Here is an 18,152-nt window from a genome sequence, read left to right as displayed (position 1 = left end):
TAATTTACTTTGTTATATTTGTTGTAATTACAGCGTCAAAAAAAAATATAAAAATATATACATCGGTGTCCCATCTGCTTCAAAGGATTAAAGACATGCGTTTAAATCTATACTTTTAAAGACTAAAATCATGCTTACACTGCGTCTGGATCAGTGCATAACATTCTACAAACAACGTGACATACTCCTGGTGTTACACAATAATTTCGGCACAGCCAATGGCATAGCCCAGCTTCTGTCGAATAGAAACTCAACAAGAGTACCAGGGAGAAAACAACTATGGAGGACTTCATCTAAAGATCAATAGCATAGATTTCATTATGATTTGAACAAAAAAACTTGTCTTGTATTTAATTGGTCATTCGTTAAAGATAAATTTATAGAAATACCTATATAGAAGAACTTATTGTGAAACAAAACTCTGATTTTTAATTGATTATTTTAAACTCTTTAACTAAACCTGTCAATTTTTACTCTTACCGAGGAAGTGTTTTTCTAATGGTAGTAAAAGATTGCAGATAAAATTAATCATTCATTATTGCTTCGACTTACACTCAGTTTCATTTCTATAACTTGCTCTCATATATAGGATTGATTTATTTGCATTTAGTGGCAGACAAAATCATATTAAATGTTGTTGTTGTCATGGGCCATTAAAGCAAGGGGTTAAAGCGATTGTTCTTGTTTTTCAGTGGCGCCATCTATAGTCAAGAATTCGACTTCTACCACACCCATACAGGGGTGAAAGCGAGACGGAAAAGAGGAAAGGCTAGTAGTAAAACCATTTCAGTTATTGCTAGTTTTGGGGTGGAGTTTACTTATTCTTTTTTTAAATTTTTCAACAATATCTACTTTATCTTGGAAAAGAAGCAGTTTTACATATATGCCAGAATTATAAAAGAAATCTTGATAGTTACAGATATTTCATTTTTTACGAAAAAAATGCTGGAATGAAATGTTTTACTTACCAGGTTTTTCTCTTTTCCGTCTTGCTATATAAGGGCTTTCACCCATGCACCCATATGCATACCTGCTAACTTTTACGCATTTGGCGTAAAATTTTATTTCTATATTTAAAGTGGTAGCAAAATGTTTACTTTCCATTTATTCCTTGCTTTTACAAACTTAATTTATTATCTTTTTGACCACCACTATTTTTCAAGAAATTAAGCATATATATATTAATTTGTAACAGTGATGTAGTATTCCTCATCAATTATGTCTTTCATTTTTCAAATATCAATTATTGTACATATCAAATCATATTTTTTCTTTACTTTTAATTTAAGTCTACCATCAATATATCTAGTGTTATGTAAAAACGCCGATTTGTCATATTGAATTTTTTCATTGTTTTATTATTTCACAAGAAAACGGCTTGATTTTTTATGGCTACCACAAATCATTAAAACATGCTAGATGGCGCCACCAATGGTTTGCAAAATTTATGTAGAATCTTCATGATTTTGAATTCCGATTTTCTGTATATATGCTATCATCAATTTTTAATGCTCAATTCCAAATTTCTACTGCAATTAATATAAATATCACAGATTAAGCTCATATTTCATGTATATCCATCTAATCATGGCTGTATTCATTTTTCAATGGCAATTAATGTAAATCTCCGATCAAGTTTGTACATACTTCTAATCATGGTTACTTTATTGTAATGTTACCACATTGTTACATAATTCAAAATGTTTTATTCACTGTATATAATTTTCATGATGAATGGGGTAGGGGCCGCTGCGCGGCCTAGGCACCCAGTTTTGTTTAAATAAAGAAAAAAAAGATGTAGTATTCCAAATATTTAAATTCCTTTTACTTCAATTGCATTCCAATTACAGAGATGCCAACTTGCTCCGGACAGTAAATAAATATTTTAAAGTGGTAGTTTATAAATTGTGATTCTTGGTTTAATAAATTCAATTTAGTAGATTTTTATTCACCACTATTTCTAAATAATTCGTAGGGTTTTATAATTCACCACTTCAAAGTACTTATGTCATGGTAAACCTTTCTAAAAGCAAGCAAAATTAGTCAAATATTTGCAAAATTTAGTTTGTAGTTATTTACCGTTTTTTTAATTATTTTGGCGTGTCCAGAGCAGTTGGCATCTCTGCAATTACCAAAAAGAACCATCTTAAAGATCACAATTCAAGACGAATGGGAAGAAGGCCGCTAACGGCCCCAGGTGCCCAGATAAATATTGATGATGATGATGTAGTATTCTGTATATGCCTTTTTAAAATACAGCATTCATTTCTGCTTAAAATTTTAATTCAAATTCCGTTTTACTACCAGTGGGGAAAATAATCCTCAAAAGGTTTAAAAGTTGGCAGGTATGCATATGTCACACGCGTTTATAGGGCGGACACATTCATGCATCCATTTAATTCATTCACAAATCGCAATTTTGTCCTGATTCAGAGAACGATCAATCTCCAATTCAGTACCCCCAGAGGTATTATTTGCCTTGGGAACATGGATGACTTTGTGATTAGACAAATTTAACATACATCAAACACCATTTACTACACGTTTTCGGTCGGCTGGATTCGAACACCCGTTCTCACAAATGCGAGTCCAGCTCCCTGCCATCTAGGCTATCCCGGCCAAATCATATTACATTAAATTTATAAATTGAAGAATTAAAAGGAAATTTATAAGATTTATTACCGCTTTAAATATAAAAATGAAATACTAAGGACAATCCGTAGTTGTTGGCAGTCTCATTCTCATACCCTCCAAATACTATATGATTTCGGTAAAAATTGTAATTTACTTTGTTTGTAACAACTGCGAATAGTTCTAAGTGAATACAGAGACTCCAACTACTATAATGATTCTCTATGATTTCAGAAAATAATTTTCCTAGTGGTAGCAAAGGTGATGTATTAACCCTCCGCGTTTGGCTCAGTTTTTATACTTTCCGGTCCTGAAATATGGGGTGATTTTTAAGTTACTTTTAGTTTAGTATTTTTCATTTTAAGTAATTTTTTCTCCACTAAATATCAAAAATTATAAGTATGATATGAAATGCAACGTTAAAGCATCAATCTACTGGTTACTATATTAAAAAGTAGGCGTTACTATCTTCCTTCAACGAATTTTTCTATATAATTTGCTTAATTCCCGAACTAGTAGCGAAAATAAGCATCAGCTGATGGTTTTGGATGATGGTCGTACACGGGGAAATGGCGGGATCCGTATTGAAATCAGAGGAAAAAATTTCTTCCCCCGCGATTTTCACGTGACCCGTAGTGGGAGACGAAACAGATATCCTGCTCAAATCGTGGGAGCCGTACGCTGAGGGTTAATATCGTAATAAATTAGAGTTAATTTTGCCCACCACTTATAAAAAATTTAAAAAGTATATAAAATGTCAGATACACACATAAAAAGGTATATTATTAACAGTGGTCGCAACATCCTATAAAAAAATCCGAAAGTCGTAGCCAGGATACTTTCAACTAACCCCACAAAATAGAGAAGGACATAGCGAAGATACAACCATGGTTACGGTAAGATACGTATCGTCTAACTCCACGTTTCAGATCATGTGACGGATCAGCGAAGTGCAAGACTCTGCCAGAAACGCCACTTAAATATTTATATTAATATTCCGGCACAGTCTATTAGCAGGTCTGCTTACAGCTACGCTTTTTTCAGAGTATTTTATAGTATGGTAGGCAATCAAAAACTAAAACTTTCATAATTTTGGTTAATTTTGCCTATATTTTTAATTCCTCACCACTAGAGAACTGGAATAATGTGTCTTTTTTTTGTGAACTTATGACTCATTCATATGTAGTGCTGTGGAAAATAATTTTAAGTCAAATTTTTTAATCCGAGTATCATACATTGAAACATAAAATCTATTACCACTAGAAAAAAATTTCTCCTCAAAGCGTAGAAAGGTTGCCAGTCTTGTTTTAGTAATATTTATACTGGTATTATGGGAAACAGAACTAGCTTATTTCTGCAAAACAAATGCTAATAAAGGAACGATTGTGCAACCACTTTTTTCTTTGCTGAAACAATGATACTTTCATATATGGTTCAAATAAACAATAATTACTATTAGGCATAGGCACATACATTGCCTTAAACTCCCTACAAAGGCAATACTCACGTGCGCATGCCCAGCTATTACCACCACCCTAACTGCTAGTCTCAAAAATAAACGTTCTGCTACGTAAGCAGAGATGCCAACTTGCTCCGGACAGCAAATATATATTTTAAAGTGGTAAATTATCAATTGTAATTCTTGGTTTAATAAATTCTGTTTAGTGGATTTTTATCCACCACTATTTCTTAATAATTCGTAGGTTTATATGATTCACCACTTTATAGTACTAATGTCATGCTATACCCTTTTAAAAGCAAGCAATAATAGTCATATATTTGCAAAATTTGCTTTTTAATTATTTACCGTTTTTTTAATTATTTTGGTGTGTCCGGAGCAGTTGGAACGTGTTGGAAGGGTTGGGTGCAGTTGGGAAGGGATGGGTGCACCTAGATGTATCAGTTTCAACAGTATAAGAGCCGATTTAAAGGTAGAGGAAGAGACGTAAGGGAAGGAATGGGTGCACCTAGATGCATCAGTTTCAACAGTATAAGAGCCGATTTAAAGATAGAGGAAGGGACGTAAGGGAAGGGATGGGTGCACCTAGATGCATCAGTTTCAACAGTATAAGAGCCGATTTAAAGATAGAGGATATAAATATCTTCTTGGAGAAACTCAACGCTAAATTTTATGAAAACGCTTACGATTGCATTGCACTACAAGTGATTTAAATTTATTAATTCTTGAAGTATTACAGGCGTAGCCCATTCCCTAAACTCTCACTCCATTAATTTAATCTCAAATAAACACTCACATTCTAAAACATGAAAATTCATCGACACCACGGTGTGCGAGCAACCCAAATGGGTCGCAGCCGTGGGGATGATAAATTGGTAACTTTAATGTGATGAGGAACCCAGAAACGAGTGGTATTGCCAGGACGCCTGGTTCATCACTATAACAGAGTCAGAGACAAGGTAGTTGCCTGACTATCTATTGCTCATATTACCTTTTTTTGTCACTCTTATGTAAATATGTAATTAGTTGTATTTATTTTCTCTATTATTTTCCTATTTTAACACATTTCTGACCGGCAACTTTTCTGAACATTACCCCATGTGCCCGGATATTGTTTTGAAAGCGAATGCGGAAGTAAAACAATGTAAATAAACTTTAAAAACTTTTAATTTCTAATGCCGTATGATAAAAAGTAGAACATTCACCTACGTGTAATGGTACACCATAAGTTATGCAAATATATCGGGTTTCGTAAAGTTATAATAAATTGGTAGAGAATTAAATAGTAAAACTTGAAAATAAGGAAAATTACGCCGGCTTTTTAAAATAGTCACCACGAGATGACTGCTAACGAAAACACGAGTTAACTCGTGACCGGTCACCAACGCTTGGCCACACGAAAACACGAATTAACTCGTGACCGGTCAGCAATGTGTCAATACACCTGCAAACATGCTAATATTATTACGACTCCTGTAAATATTATTATATTCTAATCTAATTTAATCACATTATGTTTAATTTCCTATCGATTTCATCGTATGTTCAACCGATTGGTTTCCCCCGCATGACTTTACTATTTGATGCTCGGCAACCTCTCCCCTTAATTTTACTCCCAAGTCACATATTCCCCCATATGTCTCAAAAATACGACTAATCAGTTAATGCTGCTTCATGGCAGTGCACTGTGATTTGAGCTATGTTCTATATTCGAATTTCGATAAGGTGTTTTACTTGTTAAAAATTTTTACTAGACATCGTTTTTATTTATTAATTTTCATTTTTTTTAATCAGATGTGTTGTTTATTCTAGAAATTAATATCAGTGATAATACTGTTGTTTTCGATTTAAAAAAATTGATCGCTGCGTGACAGTGAATTAGACGCGTGTTTCAATGTTTACATATTTCATACAACATACAAAAACTTTAAACGTCTCTAATTTCGGAAGCATTTTTTAGAGATGAGTAAAAACAATCAAAATCTTAAAAGCTATGACATATGTAAAACAACAATACGAAGTGATATCTAATAAATAGATAATTTATTTTGATAAATAAAATTCGATAATAGTATTGATATAAAAGCTAGTAGCTATTGTTTAAGTTTATAAAACCTATCCTTCTAAAATACACAAGTTCTAGTTTACTCAAGCTCTTGCGAAAAAGAATTATCAAATTCGATTTGTAAGTAAACGTTTTATATCAGTTTCTTCTTCTTTTATTCTAGTATATTAAAACTTATAAATAAATCTTCTTCCAAAAATATTTTATTTTAATCTATCGAAAATTTAAATAGTTATCTTCTCTAGCAATTATATGGTATTAATCAAAATCATCAGTACTTTTAATATATTCGAAAATTAAAAGTATTTTCGAGATATTTCTTTCGGTACTCTCTCTCTCTCTCTCTCTATATATATATATATATATATATATATGGGCTGCCAACTTTTTACTCTTTTTGTAAACAGTTATTCTAGTGGCAGCTATATTTATGTTATAAGCTATTATTTTCATTCATTTACACTTATTTTTAACACGTTGGGAGTGGTAGAAAGGTGATAATACGTCTCAGTTTATGATGCAATAAGCTAACGCCATAGGTTTTTTTTTTCTGTTGAGCGTAATTTTTAACCCCTTGCATAGATGCCAACTTACTCCGGACAGCAAATACATATTTTAAAGTGGTAGTTTATCAATTGTGATTCTTGGTTTAACAAATTCAATTTAGTAGATTTTTATTCACCACTATTTCTAAATAATACGTAGGCTTATATAATTCACCAATTTTAACACTTCTGCCATGCTATACTTGTTAAAAAGCAAGCAAAAATAGTCAAATATTTGCAAAATTTACTTTGTAGTTATTTACCGTTTTTTTAATTATTTTGGCGTGTCCGGAGCAGTTGGCATCTCTGCCCTTGGGGACGGGTGATTCATAAAAGCATTCGTACAAAACCAGAATCAGGATGTAAATAAATATAAAACGGTAGCTTAAATGTAGGCGTTGCTAATTTGACAAGACTTACTTTGCTTTTACTTTAATTATTGTTAGTTTAATCATGAATATAATCAATGTTAGTTCAAAGTATAACTCAATAATTTTATTTTGAGTTAAAACAATGGTGAATTAAATAAATCAAACAATTTTAACCCCTCCCACAAATAAACTGCTAAGCAACTACTTCGGTTACCAGATCAATCTTTTTAACCTGATTGATACGGTTTTATGCTGGCACGTATTTGTGACAGTTGGCCCGAAAGGGTTAAAGAAGCAGGCAAGTGTGGAGCGCTAAGGACTATTAGCCAGTAGATTATTAGCCAGTAGATTATCAAAAATCTTCGCCAAATACAAATCGTAGCAATTTTTATGATAAATTTTCTCCCATAGAAAACTATTTTACTATAGTTTGTCTTAGGCTTATATTATTTAGACCCAATTCATATTGGTTATGCGGCGCATCTACCGAAAATTACTGCAATCGAATAAAAAAATAGTGATTTGTTTAGAAAAATTCATTTTGAAGTAATTTTGAGGATCGAGTTAAATACATATTTTTCTCTCCAGTGGAAAAAATCATTTGCCAATACTTTCGCTTAAACTCAGTTTTTTACGCCAAAAATTTGCGATTTTATTGTTTTTGGCGAGGTGGCGAATGCTTAGGACGGGCCCTGTCTATGTATATAAAATTATGCGCTCCTTGTAAAATCAGACAAAAAATAAACTAAGCTAAATTATCATTGAAAAAAAAACTTGCTTTTGGAACAAAACTAATTTTGGATTTGAAATCCTCATACCTGAATTGGGTAAGGTCAAGTGCTTGTATAAACAGAAGTGCAAACTTGCTCCGCTTTGTAAAAATATATATTCTGGTGGTAACGAACTATTTTAAGTAATTTTTCAACCACTACATAACGAAAATTTAAATTATCATATAAAATGCATCTTTATCGAAGTTATCTCGTGGTTACACTCTTTTAGAGTAGGCGTAATTATCTTTATTTTTCTAGTTTTCCTATTTAATTCGCTTCGAATTTATTAAAACTTTAGCAAAAAGAGGAGAAATTGGCATGTCCGTATAAAAGCAAAAAAATTTTGTTCCCCGGAATTTCAGTAAAAGTTGCTATCTTCAAGGCTGCCAACCTTCTACGCTTTTTGTAAAAAATTATTCTAGTGGCAGCTAATTTTATGCTTTAATGCATTATTGTTTTATTAATTTAAACTTAATTTCCACACCACTACCTATAAATGATTTAATTTAAATTATTCTAGTGGCAGCTAATTTTATGTTTTAATGCATTATTTTTTATTAATTAAAACTTATTTTCCACACCACTACCTATAAATGATTTAATTTAAATTATTCTAGTGGCAGCTAATTTTATGCTTTAATGCATTATTTTTTATTAATTAAAACTTATTTTCCACACCACTACATATAAATGATTTAAAAGTTCATATGCAACTCTACTTATTTATAGCTTTTTGTAGGTAAGGCTTTTAAAATATTGGAAAAATTACCAAAATTCTGAAAGCTTTGGTTTTAAATGTCTAGCACTTTATAAAATATTCTGCAAAAAACTTACCAGTTGGTAGGTCTGTATCGTCATACCTGCCAACTTTTAATCCTTTCGAGGATGGTTTTCCCCAGTGGTTGTCATTTCGAATTTAAATTACAATTCTAGGAAGTAACATATGCGTTTTTGGATAAATCTGATCTGGACAAGCACGACTGTATTTTGTATCAACATATATGCTTAAATTTTTTAAAAATAGTGGTGGTCAAAAAGATTTTTAAATAAAGTTTATAAATGGAAGGAATATATAGAAAGCATACATTTTACTACCACTTTAAATATAGAAATAAAATTTTACGGCAAACGCGTAAAAGTTGCAGGTATGTATCTTGTTTTTAGAAAATAAATCCTAATAATAAAGCGTTTGTACTATACCACTTTTTTATTTTATTTTAATTGAAAAATTTAAAAAATTAAACCATTCTTTTAATAAATATCACGCATAATTGAATAAGACAAAACTCAGCAAGAAGAAAGCGATTTTTCTTACCTTAAAATTTTTTTCTTTCCTTACAATTAGAGAACTTTTCTAAAAATCGTTACGAATTTAAATATTTCAAAAACTACGTTCGTAAGTCTCCTGCACCTGAATTTCTCACAATACGATAAGAAATAAGCTTCAGTTGAGATAAGCTGTATAATACAACATGTGTTATTGAGAAATTATTTTTTTAAACAAAGAGTTAATCTTTAATAGGAAAATATCAATAGAAAAAGGCTTGAATCTTGCTTTGTTATTTTTTCTTTTATCTTCAAGACTTTCTAGATAAATGTAAACAACATTTTGATCTCTTTTTTATCGTTTTCGGAGAAACAAATTATTGTAATTTACGGAAACGAACGATCATTATAATCAAGCATAAAAAAATTTTAAAAAAAAATTCCTATAAGCAATTTATATTGCTTCAGTACACAATATTTTTTGAGAATGCTTTACCATTTCAATTTTTATTATAATATAGCTTTCTTATTATATACAGTTTTTAAATTATTCAGCTATTGACGGTATTGATTTTTTTCTATCGTTCCATTCCATCAGCGAAGCAAATTAATTCTAATTTACTGGAACCAACAATCATTGTATTCAAGCATAAATAAATTTCAAACATTTTTTTCCTATAGGCAACTTATTTTGGTTCAGTACACATTATTTTTTGAGAATATTCTACCATTTCATTTTTTATTATTATATAGCGTTCTTATTATATTAAGTTGCTAAATTATTCCCCTATTCACGAAAAATATTTCGGAAATATTTAAAAAGATGATAAAAGTTTCGCTTAACCACTTCTCTTGTCAATTTTCTGTAAAAAAAAAAAAACTAAAAAAAACTTGCTTTTTCAACAATTAAATATTAGGAACTGAGACAAAACATAATACATAACCGTCTGTGAACTGCCGACCTAATTTTGAATTTACGACTACCTATGTTAAACTCCGTAGCCTTGTAATGTTGGACCCAATTCAGGTGACAGGGGAAATCCTGGATCGAGTATTGGAAAAAATTTGCCTTCGTTGACGACCTTTCGATGGATCTAATCCGCATTTGCGTTGCATGGAGTGGAAAGTCACGAAAACCTCCTACAGTAAATCAGATGACAAGGGGACTGTAATTCATAATCCGGCTACCACTGAGGATACTTTATGTCAGCACTGTGGTAGGTGGGAGACGGTTGTGGAATTCGTATTGACCAGACATCGGTGGGATTCAAACCCGGGTCACCTTATTGGCAAGCCAGCACTCTATCCCCTGAGCTAGCACGGCTCTAATACAGGACTGATCAAATTAATGAAAACTTTTCGAAACCAACTCTATGTAAGCAACTTTTTTTAGCAGTTAATGTTCTGGAAAATTTTACATTGCAAAACTATTGGCTCATTTTGGAAGATCAGGTTTGAATCTTTTTGAAATGATGTCATTTTTAAATATGTCATTTGAAATGATGTCATGTAATGATGTAAATGATGTCATGTAATGATGTAAATGATGTCATGTAATGATGTAAATGATGTAAATGATGTCATGTAATGAAGTAAATGATGTCATGTAGTGATGTAAATGCTGTCATTTGAAATGATGTCATGTAATAATGTAAATGATGTCATTTGAAATAATGTCAAATTAAAGCGAAAATCCACCAAAATAGAGAGAAAAATTTAGTAACTTCGTTCTAGTTTTAATACTAGCATTTCCGAAACCAGTCTATAGGATTGCAATATTTGTATAAGAATGATTTTTTTTATTCTAGTGGTATTAAAAAGGGATGCCGGCCTTTAACGTTTTGCGCTTCACTTTTGTCGATGCAAATTCTGCACGGATAAAAAAAAGACATTTCTAAGGGCCTTGTCGATTCTTCCAAAACATTATCTAAGAGAATTCTACGATTTGTGTTAAAATTTCTTCTAGTGTTAGCAAAGTGTATATTTTAATGTTTGTTTCTTTGTTTTAGGAATTTTATTAAAATTCTTTTTCCCATCACTACATGCGAATGATTTAAAAGTTTATATAAAAAGTCTCACGCTGATCCAGTTTTCTAGAGATAAATTTTAGTAATTTTAAGATTTTAAAAAAATTAACGATAATTTTGCAAGTTTTAGTTTCTGAAAGTCTGACACTCTGTAAAAAGCATAGTAGTTTGCAGTCCTACAATTTGCTCCAAGGATACCTTTTTCCAAAGGTAGCAAATCTTAAGTTTTAATATTTAATTTTTGGGTATGGAAATTTGATTTAAAATAATTTTGTCTACTCTAAGACGTACAAAGAATACAAGCATAAATATAAAATTCCCCTTTGCTATACTCATAGCGTGGCGAGGCTTTTGAATTATCTTCAGAATCATCCAAAATTCCGTAAAATTTGGCATTTCTAAATTTTTTTTAAAAAAAATTGATTTTTTGTGTTTTGGTTGTTCAAATACCTTTAGTACAAAAAGAAGCATCCCTGAAAAGAAATACCCGGTGCACATAAGCATCACTTTTAGTTTATTTTCCAAAAAAAGGATTCAAAACTGAATGGTTCAACCAATTCATTGACGAAAATGTACCTCATTGTCTTTATATCTAAAATGTACCTTTATAAAAAAAGGGGTAAAATACTTGTTCTTAAAATAAGTGGAAAATTTGTAGCTTTAGTCACCACTTTAATTTTTAAATGTTTGTAATCATGTAATTTCAAATTAAAAAGTAGTATTTATCTTGTTACAATAATATGAAGAACTCAATTTTATTTATTTTTTTACTACGCATCTTGAACTTGTGTGAAGAGCTCATATATATATGCATGTCTAGATATGTATAGATTCAGGGATTTAACTTATGATCTTCATGGGTGAAAGCGAGACGGAAAAGAGGAAAAGCTGGTAGTAAAACCATTTCAATTTTAACTTGTTTTCGGGAGGAGAAAATCTATTCACTTCTTCAATCTATTCAAAAATATAAACTTTGTCTCAGGAAAGAAGTTTTATATATATGCTATGATTTATAAAAAAAAAAATCTCAGTAATTGAAGAAATTTAATGCTTCTCGAAAAAATGCTTGAATGAAATGCCTTTCGTACCAGATTTCGTACCCAGGCTTTCAGCCCTGATGATCTTTCAAATTGTACCAACAGTTTTGCCATGTAAAATTTTCCAATCGTTTTCCTGCTAAAAAGAAGATTTTTTACATAGAATTACTATAGAAGTGTTTCCATATCTTTAAACAACTCTTGCATACACGTAAAAACCCCTGCGTCTATAAATAAAATTTTAAGCGGCGTCCAAAGTTTATTAGAGTTGGTGCAAACCTGCCTATATAGCTATAGCTATATCTTGAATTCCAAAATTTTCTGAGCTGAGTAATTTTAATTCATATTTTAATTTATAACCAGCGTTGAACAGCCGATCCAATTCGGAGTCTACGACTGTAAATTTTTAACTCCGTTTTCTTGTAATTTTGAACCCAACCCAGAAGACAACCCTTGTGAGAAACTGACCTTCGTATAGGACTTTTTTAATTGAACTAACATGCAACGTTACATGGAGACGAAAACCACACGAAACTCCCGCGGTTAGCTTGATTGCAAGGGGATTCTAACCCATTATCTGTTAATACTAAGGATATTTTACTTTAGTACTGTGGTCGGTGCGAGCAGGGAGCAGAATTTGCATCAACCAGCTACCACTGGGATAACAACCTGGTTCAATTCATTGAGAGACGAACGCTCTACCCCTGAACCACCGCGCCTCTAAATACATATATTTCGAACTATTTATAAATTTAGGATAGTAACGAATGAAGTAGTAACACTAATCAAGCTTTTAAGATCACCAAACTTTATTGATACATTTTTAAATTTTCAAAAATATACTTTTATGTAAACCGTGTGAGTCCTTTCAAAATCCTTCAATGATATTTCGGAGTATGATTTTTAATCCTAAAACGAAACGAAATTTAACCCCAGATAATTGATAAGTATCAAATGGTGGGACTACATGATAACTCAAAAACATTTGATCTTGCATTTTTGCAGTGGGATATATTCCATCTGTTTAATTGAAAGATAAGCGAAATTATTAGATTAAAATGCCTCAAAAGGATTGATATCGTTCAATTATTTCTCTTTTACCACTAAACTAAGGTATGTATATTTTTAAATCCTCATTTACTTGTAAGAAAAGTATAAGAAATTTTAATAACTATTATCCAAGTCATATACAGGATGCTCTGAAATTCCCACAAAAAGTATCTTTGTTCCCCCCAAAAAAATTTTAACCCCTTAACGCAGAGATGCCAAGTTGCTCCTGACAGCGAATAAATATTTTCGAGTGATACTTTTTTAATTGTGATTCTTTGTTTAAAAAATTCAATTTATTAGATTTTTATCCACCACTATTTCTAAATAATTCGTAGGCTTGTATATTCACCACTTTTTTTACAGTAAATTTGAAATATTTTTTGAAAAATTAGCAAATTTTTGTTTGTAGTTATTTACCGTTTTTTAAATTACTTTGGTGTGTCCGGAGCTGTTGGCATCACTGTTAACGATCGGTTAATTTTCAAGAAAACGATCTTTCTCTTTATTTAACTAAAATTGCCAACTAAACTCCTTTTAGGCCGCGCAGCGGCCCCTAACCCATACATCATGAAATATTTACAAGTTAAATTAAAAACATTTTGATTTATGCAACATTAAGGTAGCAGAACAGGAAATCAAGCATATTTGCTTGATAAATTAAACATGATTTGATAAAGAAAACGATCACAAAAGTGCCTATTGTTTTGGCTTTTGTAAATAGTATTTTTCAGTGGTAGCGAAATTTAAGTTAATTTTAGTTTAGTATTTTTCATTATAAGTAATTTTTCCACCACTAAATATCAAAAATTAATAAGTATGATATAAAATGCAACGTTAAAGCATCAAACCACTGGTTACTATATTAAAAAGTAGGCGTAACTATCTTTCTTTAGCGAATTTTACTATGTAATTTGCTACCGCTTCATTAAAACTATTCCAGAAATTTGAGCACTCCAGCCCGTCAATTTCACGGGAGCGAGAAGGAAGGGGTAAAATTAAATTTTTTGATTTTTTTTCATTGGGTTATTAAGTTTGCAGTATGGAAAATGAGCGATCCAGCTCATACGCACTCTTTTCTTAAAATTTACAGACTTTTTTAATGATATGTGCTTGAAATTCGTTAATACAGAGCTGAATTTCCACCTTCAAGGCCTAAATGGTTATGAGATTGTCGGCTTAAAGCTTAAGACTTAAGCAATTCAAATAAGACGTTAAATTACATGAGCTAAGCGGTGAATTCTTAACACTAAAACGGGACATTACAGGACATGACTTAACAATGCTAAAAAATTGCTGAGCAATTAAAATGCAATTTTACAGTTGTTTCTCTTTCTGTTTCATTTCCTTGGCAATAATATCTTACACAGTTAATAATACGAGGTTTCTGTAAGTAGTGTTGTTATCCAGAGAAAATTCGAGAAAATTGTAAACTACCTGTCTTCACCAACTGTACACCTTTTTTCCAACCAATATAGAGAACAATAGAGGCTCAGGTGATAGAGCACTCGCCTCCCAATTAAGTGACCACGGTTCGAATACAAGCGATGACTGGTAGAATCCGCATCCGTCTCGCACCAACCACAGAGCTGACGTAACATATCCCCAGTGGTAGACGGATCATGAATAAGTCTCTTTGCCATCAGGCTAACAGTAGGAACTTTTCATGGCTTTCCTGTCCATGTAACGCAAATGAGAGTTAGTCCCATGAGAAATTCTCCACGAAAGCGAATTTCTATCAGAATTAAAAGTTGACAAGTATGCACAAATAGAGAAGTATTAGGTCGTGGAGCTATTGTACTAGATTAAGAGATTTGAACAGGTCTGTTTATTATTCATCATGCTGGTTTGGTATAACGATACTAAGGAACAATTTGTTGCGAAAAAGTCAGTTTTAGAAAAAAATACGACTGTATCTTCCAGAAAGAAACCGACTGCAGATTTTAAATCAGCAACAATAAAATATTTAACATCCGTTTAAAAATTTCATGCAACAGAAAACAAGGCCGAGATATCATGGTTGGAAGGGCATTGGGCCAGTATCCAACGGGTCGGGAGTTCGATCCTCGCCCATCGAAGATTCCCCGAGTAGTAAATGGTGACTGGAGCACGTTAAATCTGTCTAGTCACAAATTCCTCCATGTTCCCATAACAAATCATACTTCTGGGGGTACTGAATTGGTATTGAATTGATCGTTCTCGGGTTAAGGTCAAAATTACGATCAGTGGATGAATGAATAAATGTATGAATGGGTCCGCCTATGAACTGGCTGGGACGTATGTATGTGGCAGAAGTTGAATTCAAAATTCTTGGCCATAGGTTACGCCGCTGGAAAACGAAAAGAAGCGCACCTCTTTGCCTTAATGGCATACGACGACAACAACAGAAAACAAAAACAAAAAATATTCCTCATGGTTTATTATTTTGGATGAACTATTGTCTTTTTTTTAAAAAAAAAAAAGAATTTTTTCTTTTTTTAATGAAGTCATTTAAATCGAAGCCGAATTTCAATTATTAATGATTATATTATCATTATGTGGAACATCAAGAAGTAATTTGGCTTTTAACTCATTAATCTGGGGTGCAATATTTTTGTGTTTTCTCCTGCATGAGATTTTTTAGCGAATCTAGGATATTCTCACAGTGCTGATTTCAAATCTGCAATCAGTTTCTATCTCCAAATTACAGTGTTTTTTATATTTCATTTTCAGTCCATTTTTTATGTATTTATTTATTTGTCAAAATATACAGGATTAATGATTTTATATACAACAGGAAGTCTAATGTTGCGGTAATGTAGTAGTAAATGTTGCGACAAAATTCTAAGGAAGTTAGGTCACATTATTAGATAAAAAATTGCATACGAACCCATGGCCGGAAATGCCATCACACGCCACTAGGAGCGCTTCTCTATCATGAATTGCTTCTTCGTGGGCTTCCGAGCAAGACATAATAAAAAAAGCTCCTCTAGCCGCGTACAATGACATTTCCGGGCATTAGTTCCTATGCAATTTTAATCCTGATGATTTGTCCTAACTCCCCATATCCTCTCAAATTACGTGACTCCCTGTTATATATACATTTTTAGTCTTGTATATTGCAGCAAAAAATTTAAACTAATTAAAGATTTGAAATCCCCACATCCGAATTAAACAAGATCAAGAATTTATAGAAATAGAGCAAAAAAATTGTTCCTTAGTGTTATGAGTAAAAATAACAAGTTTTAAATGTAAGGCCAACGATAAATCTATTTCTTTGAAATATTTTATTTTCTAATTCGAAGTATTCTTTGTTTTAAACTTGTTTTTTATTTTAAATATGATGTATTTATATTTATTTTAGATATGATGAAGAAAGCTCTATTTTTCTTATTGGTGCTTACCGTGTTTGTGGCGACGTCTGAAGCAGGATTGTGCAACTGGGTTTGCAGAAAGATCTGCGACACCAAAGATTACTGCAAAACACTTTGCACATTCCTCTGCACTGATCCCGATGGAGTGTAAATATATTTTTAATTTGTTTACATTTATTTGTTTCCCTCAAACCCAATTAACGGCAGAACAAATTTTCAAATGCCAGGCCATGCTAGTTTCACTGTTTAATCACTACCCTCTCGCTCCTGTCAAAATCACGAAGTGAGCATTCGTCTCCTATTTCTCGTGCCCGTGATATTTCCAGGATAGAACGTTCAAAAGTAATTCATCAAAAAGGTTTAAATATATTCATTTCTTGTGCCCGGATTTCTGAAAAAAAAATTTTATTGCCAACTTTACATACAATTAATTCAAAAGTTTATATAAAATGCCAATTTGGTTACTGTTTTCGGTGGAGAGGCATGTTTTAGACTTTAATTATAACATGCTGCAAGTTTTAGACTTTATCTTTATTATGCTGCAAGTTTTAGACTTTAATTCTCAACCACTTTATAAAATCTGTTGCAGAAAGTCTAGCAGTTAACATCCATTGGTAATTTTTAAGTGCGATCAAAGATACTAAACCGGAAGTGTGATGTGAAATCATCAAGCACTCCCTTGGCGACTTGGCGCAATTACGAACTTAGATGAAAAACTGAGCCTGTTGCGATATTTCGAAAGCAGTAACCTTGTGCAAAAATTGTTTATGCTGAAGAAATGAAAAATTATTTTTCAGTAATATGAATCGTTCTTCATATTTCTTAATGTGTATACATGAAATTTAGCTTAACTAAAAATGCTCGCTATGTTTCCGAGTCTTCACTATCTTTTCTTTAAAACGACAGAGCGCATGCGTAAAGCGTTCCTTATCGAAAATCTTCAAGGAATAGCCAAGGGGATCCGAGCGTATGATGATTTCATATTACACACCCAGATGTCCTAACGCTCTACAATTTTATAAGTGGTTGCGAAATAGCTATTAAAAAAATCTTATTTTATTTAATTTTGCCAACAGTTAAGAACTTTACCGCTCAATCCGCAGATTTTTTTTTTGATTTTTTAATACCGATTGCATTTAGTATTGGACAAAATTAAAGGAAATCAAGTTTTTAACATCAAAAATAATATTTAAAATAAAATTTACGACTGCTTTAAATTTTAGGGAAGTACTTTCCCATTTAAATGGCAGAAAAAATATCTATGGAACAAGTTTTACCTACCTTAGGTATTATAATACTACCACTTTATTGTTGGAAAATACTATTTTCTGGTTCATAACTGTGCTTGAAGTAGTAATATAAAAATTTGCATTTTATTAAGTTTGTAATTATTGTAATGTTTTAATTACTCTAAGTAAGTACAGTGACTCCAGCTATTACGAATTCTCCGTAGTTTCAGAAAAAGTTCTTCATAGTGGTTGCAAGAGTATTCATATTTTAATAAATCCGAGTTAAAAGAAATTTGTCTACCACTAAACTCCAATAATTTAAGCAGATATATATATATATATACATGAG

General features: G+C 31.8%; 2 long non-coding RNA genes across 5 annotated transcripts in view; one reads left to right on the top strand and one right to left on the bottom strand.

The window, feature by feature from the left end:
* Positions 1–9,317, bottom strand: part of LOC107450576 (uncharacterized) — an 18,003-nt gene extending 8,686 nt beyond the window's left edge. The window contains exons 1-2 of one of the 2 annotated variants that reach the window (XR_001584954.3): positions 9,160–9,317; positions 139–293 (exon numbers count right to left, since the gene is read on the bottom strand). This is a non-coding gene — a long non-coding RNA (uncharacterized lncRNA). Of the gene's footprint in view, positions 1–138; positions 297–9,159 lie in introns of those variants that run through there. The other variant, XR_006224865.2, reaches the window with a different exon arrangement.
* LOC107450575 (uncharacterized) overlaps positions 6,132–18,152 on the top strand; it is a 17,156-nt gene continuing 5,135 nt past the window's right edge. Inside the window, exons 1-2 of one of the 3 annotated variants that reach the window (XR_001584953.3) lie at positions 6,132–6,275; positions 16,565–16,721. This is a non-coding gene — a long non-coding RNA (uncharacterized lncRNA). Of the gene's footprint in view, positions 6,276–13,167; positions 13,288–13,369; positions 13,392–16,564; positions 16,722–18,152 lie in introns of those variants that run through there. The other 2 variants (XR_006224864.2, XR_011638350.1) reach the window with 2 other exon arrangements.

The sequence above is a fragment of the Parasteatoda tepidariorum genome, chromosome X2, assembly GCF_043381705.1.
Source record: "Parasteatoda tepidariorum isolate YZ-2023 chromosome X2, CAS_Ptep_4.0, whole genome shotgun sequence".
Classification (NCBI taxonomy): Eukaryota; Metazoa; Arthropoda; class Arachnida; order Araneae; family Theridiidae; genus Parasteatoda; species Parasteatoda tepidariorum.
Note: the sequence above shows the minus strand (reverse complement) of the source record. Positions and strands in the feature narration are given on the sequence as shown.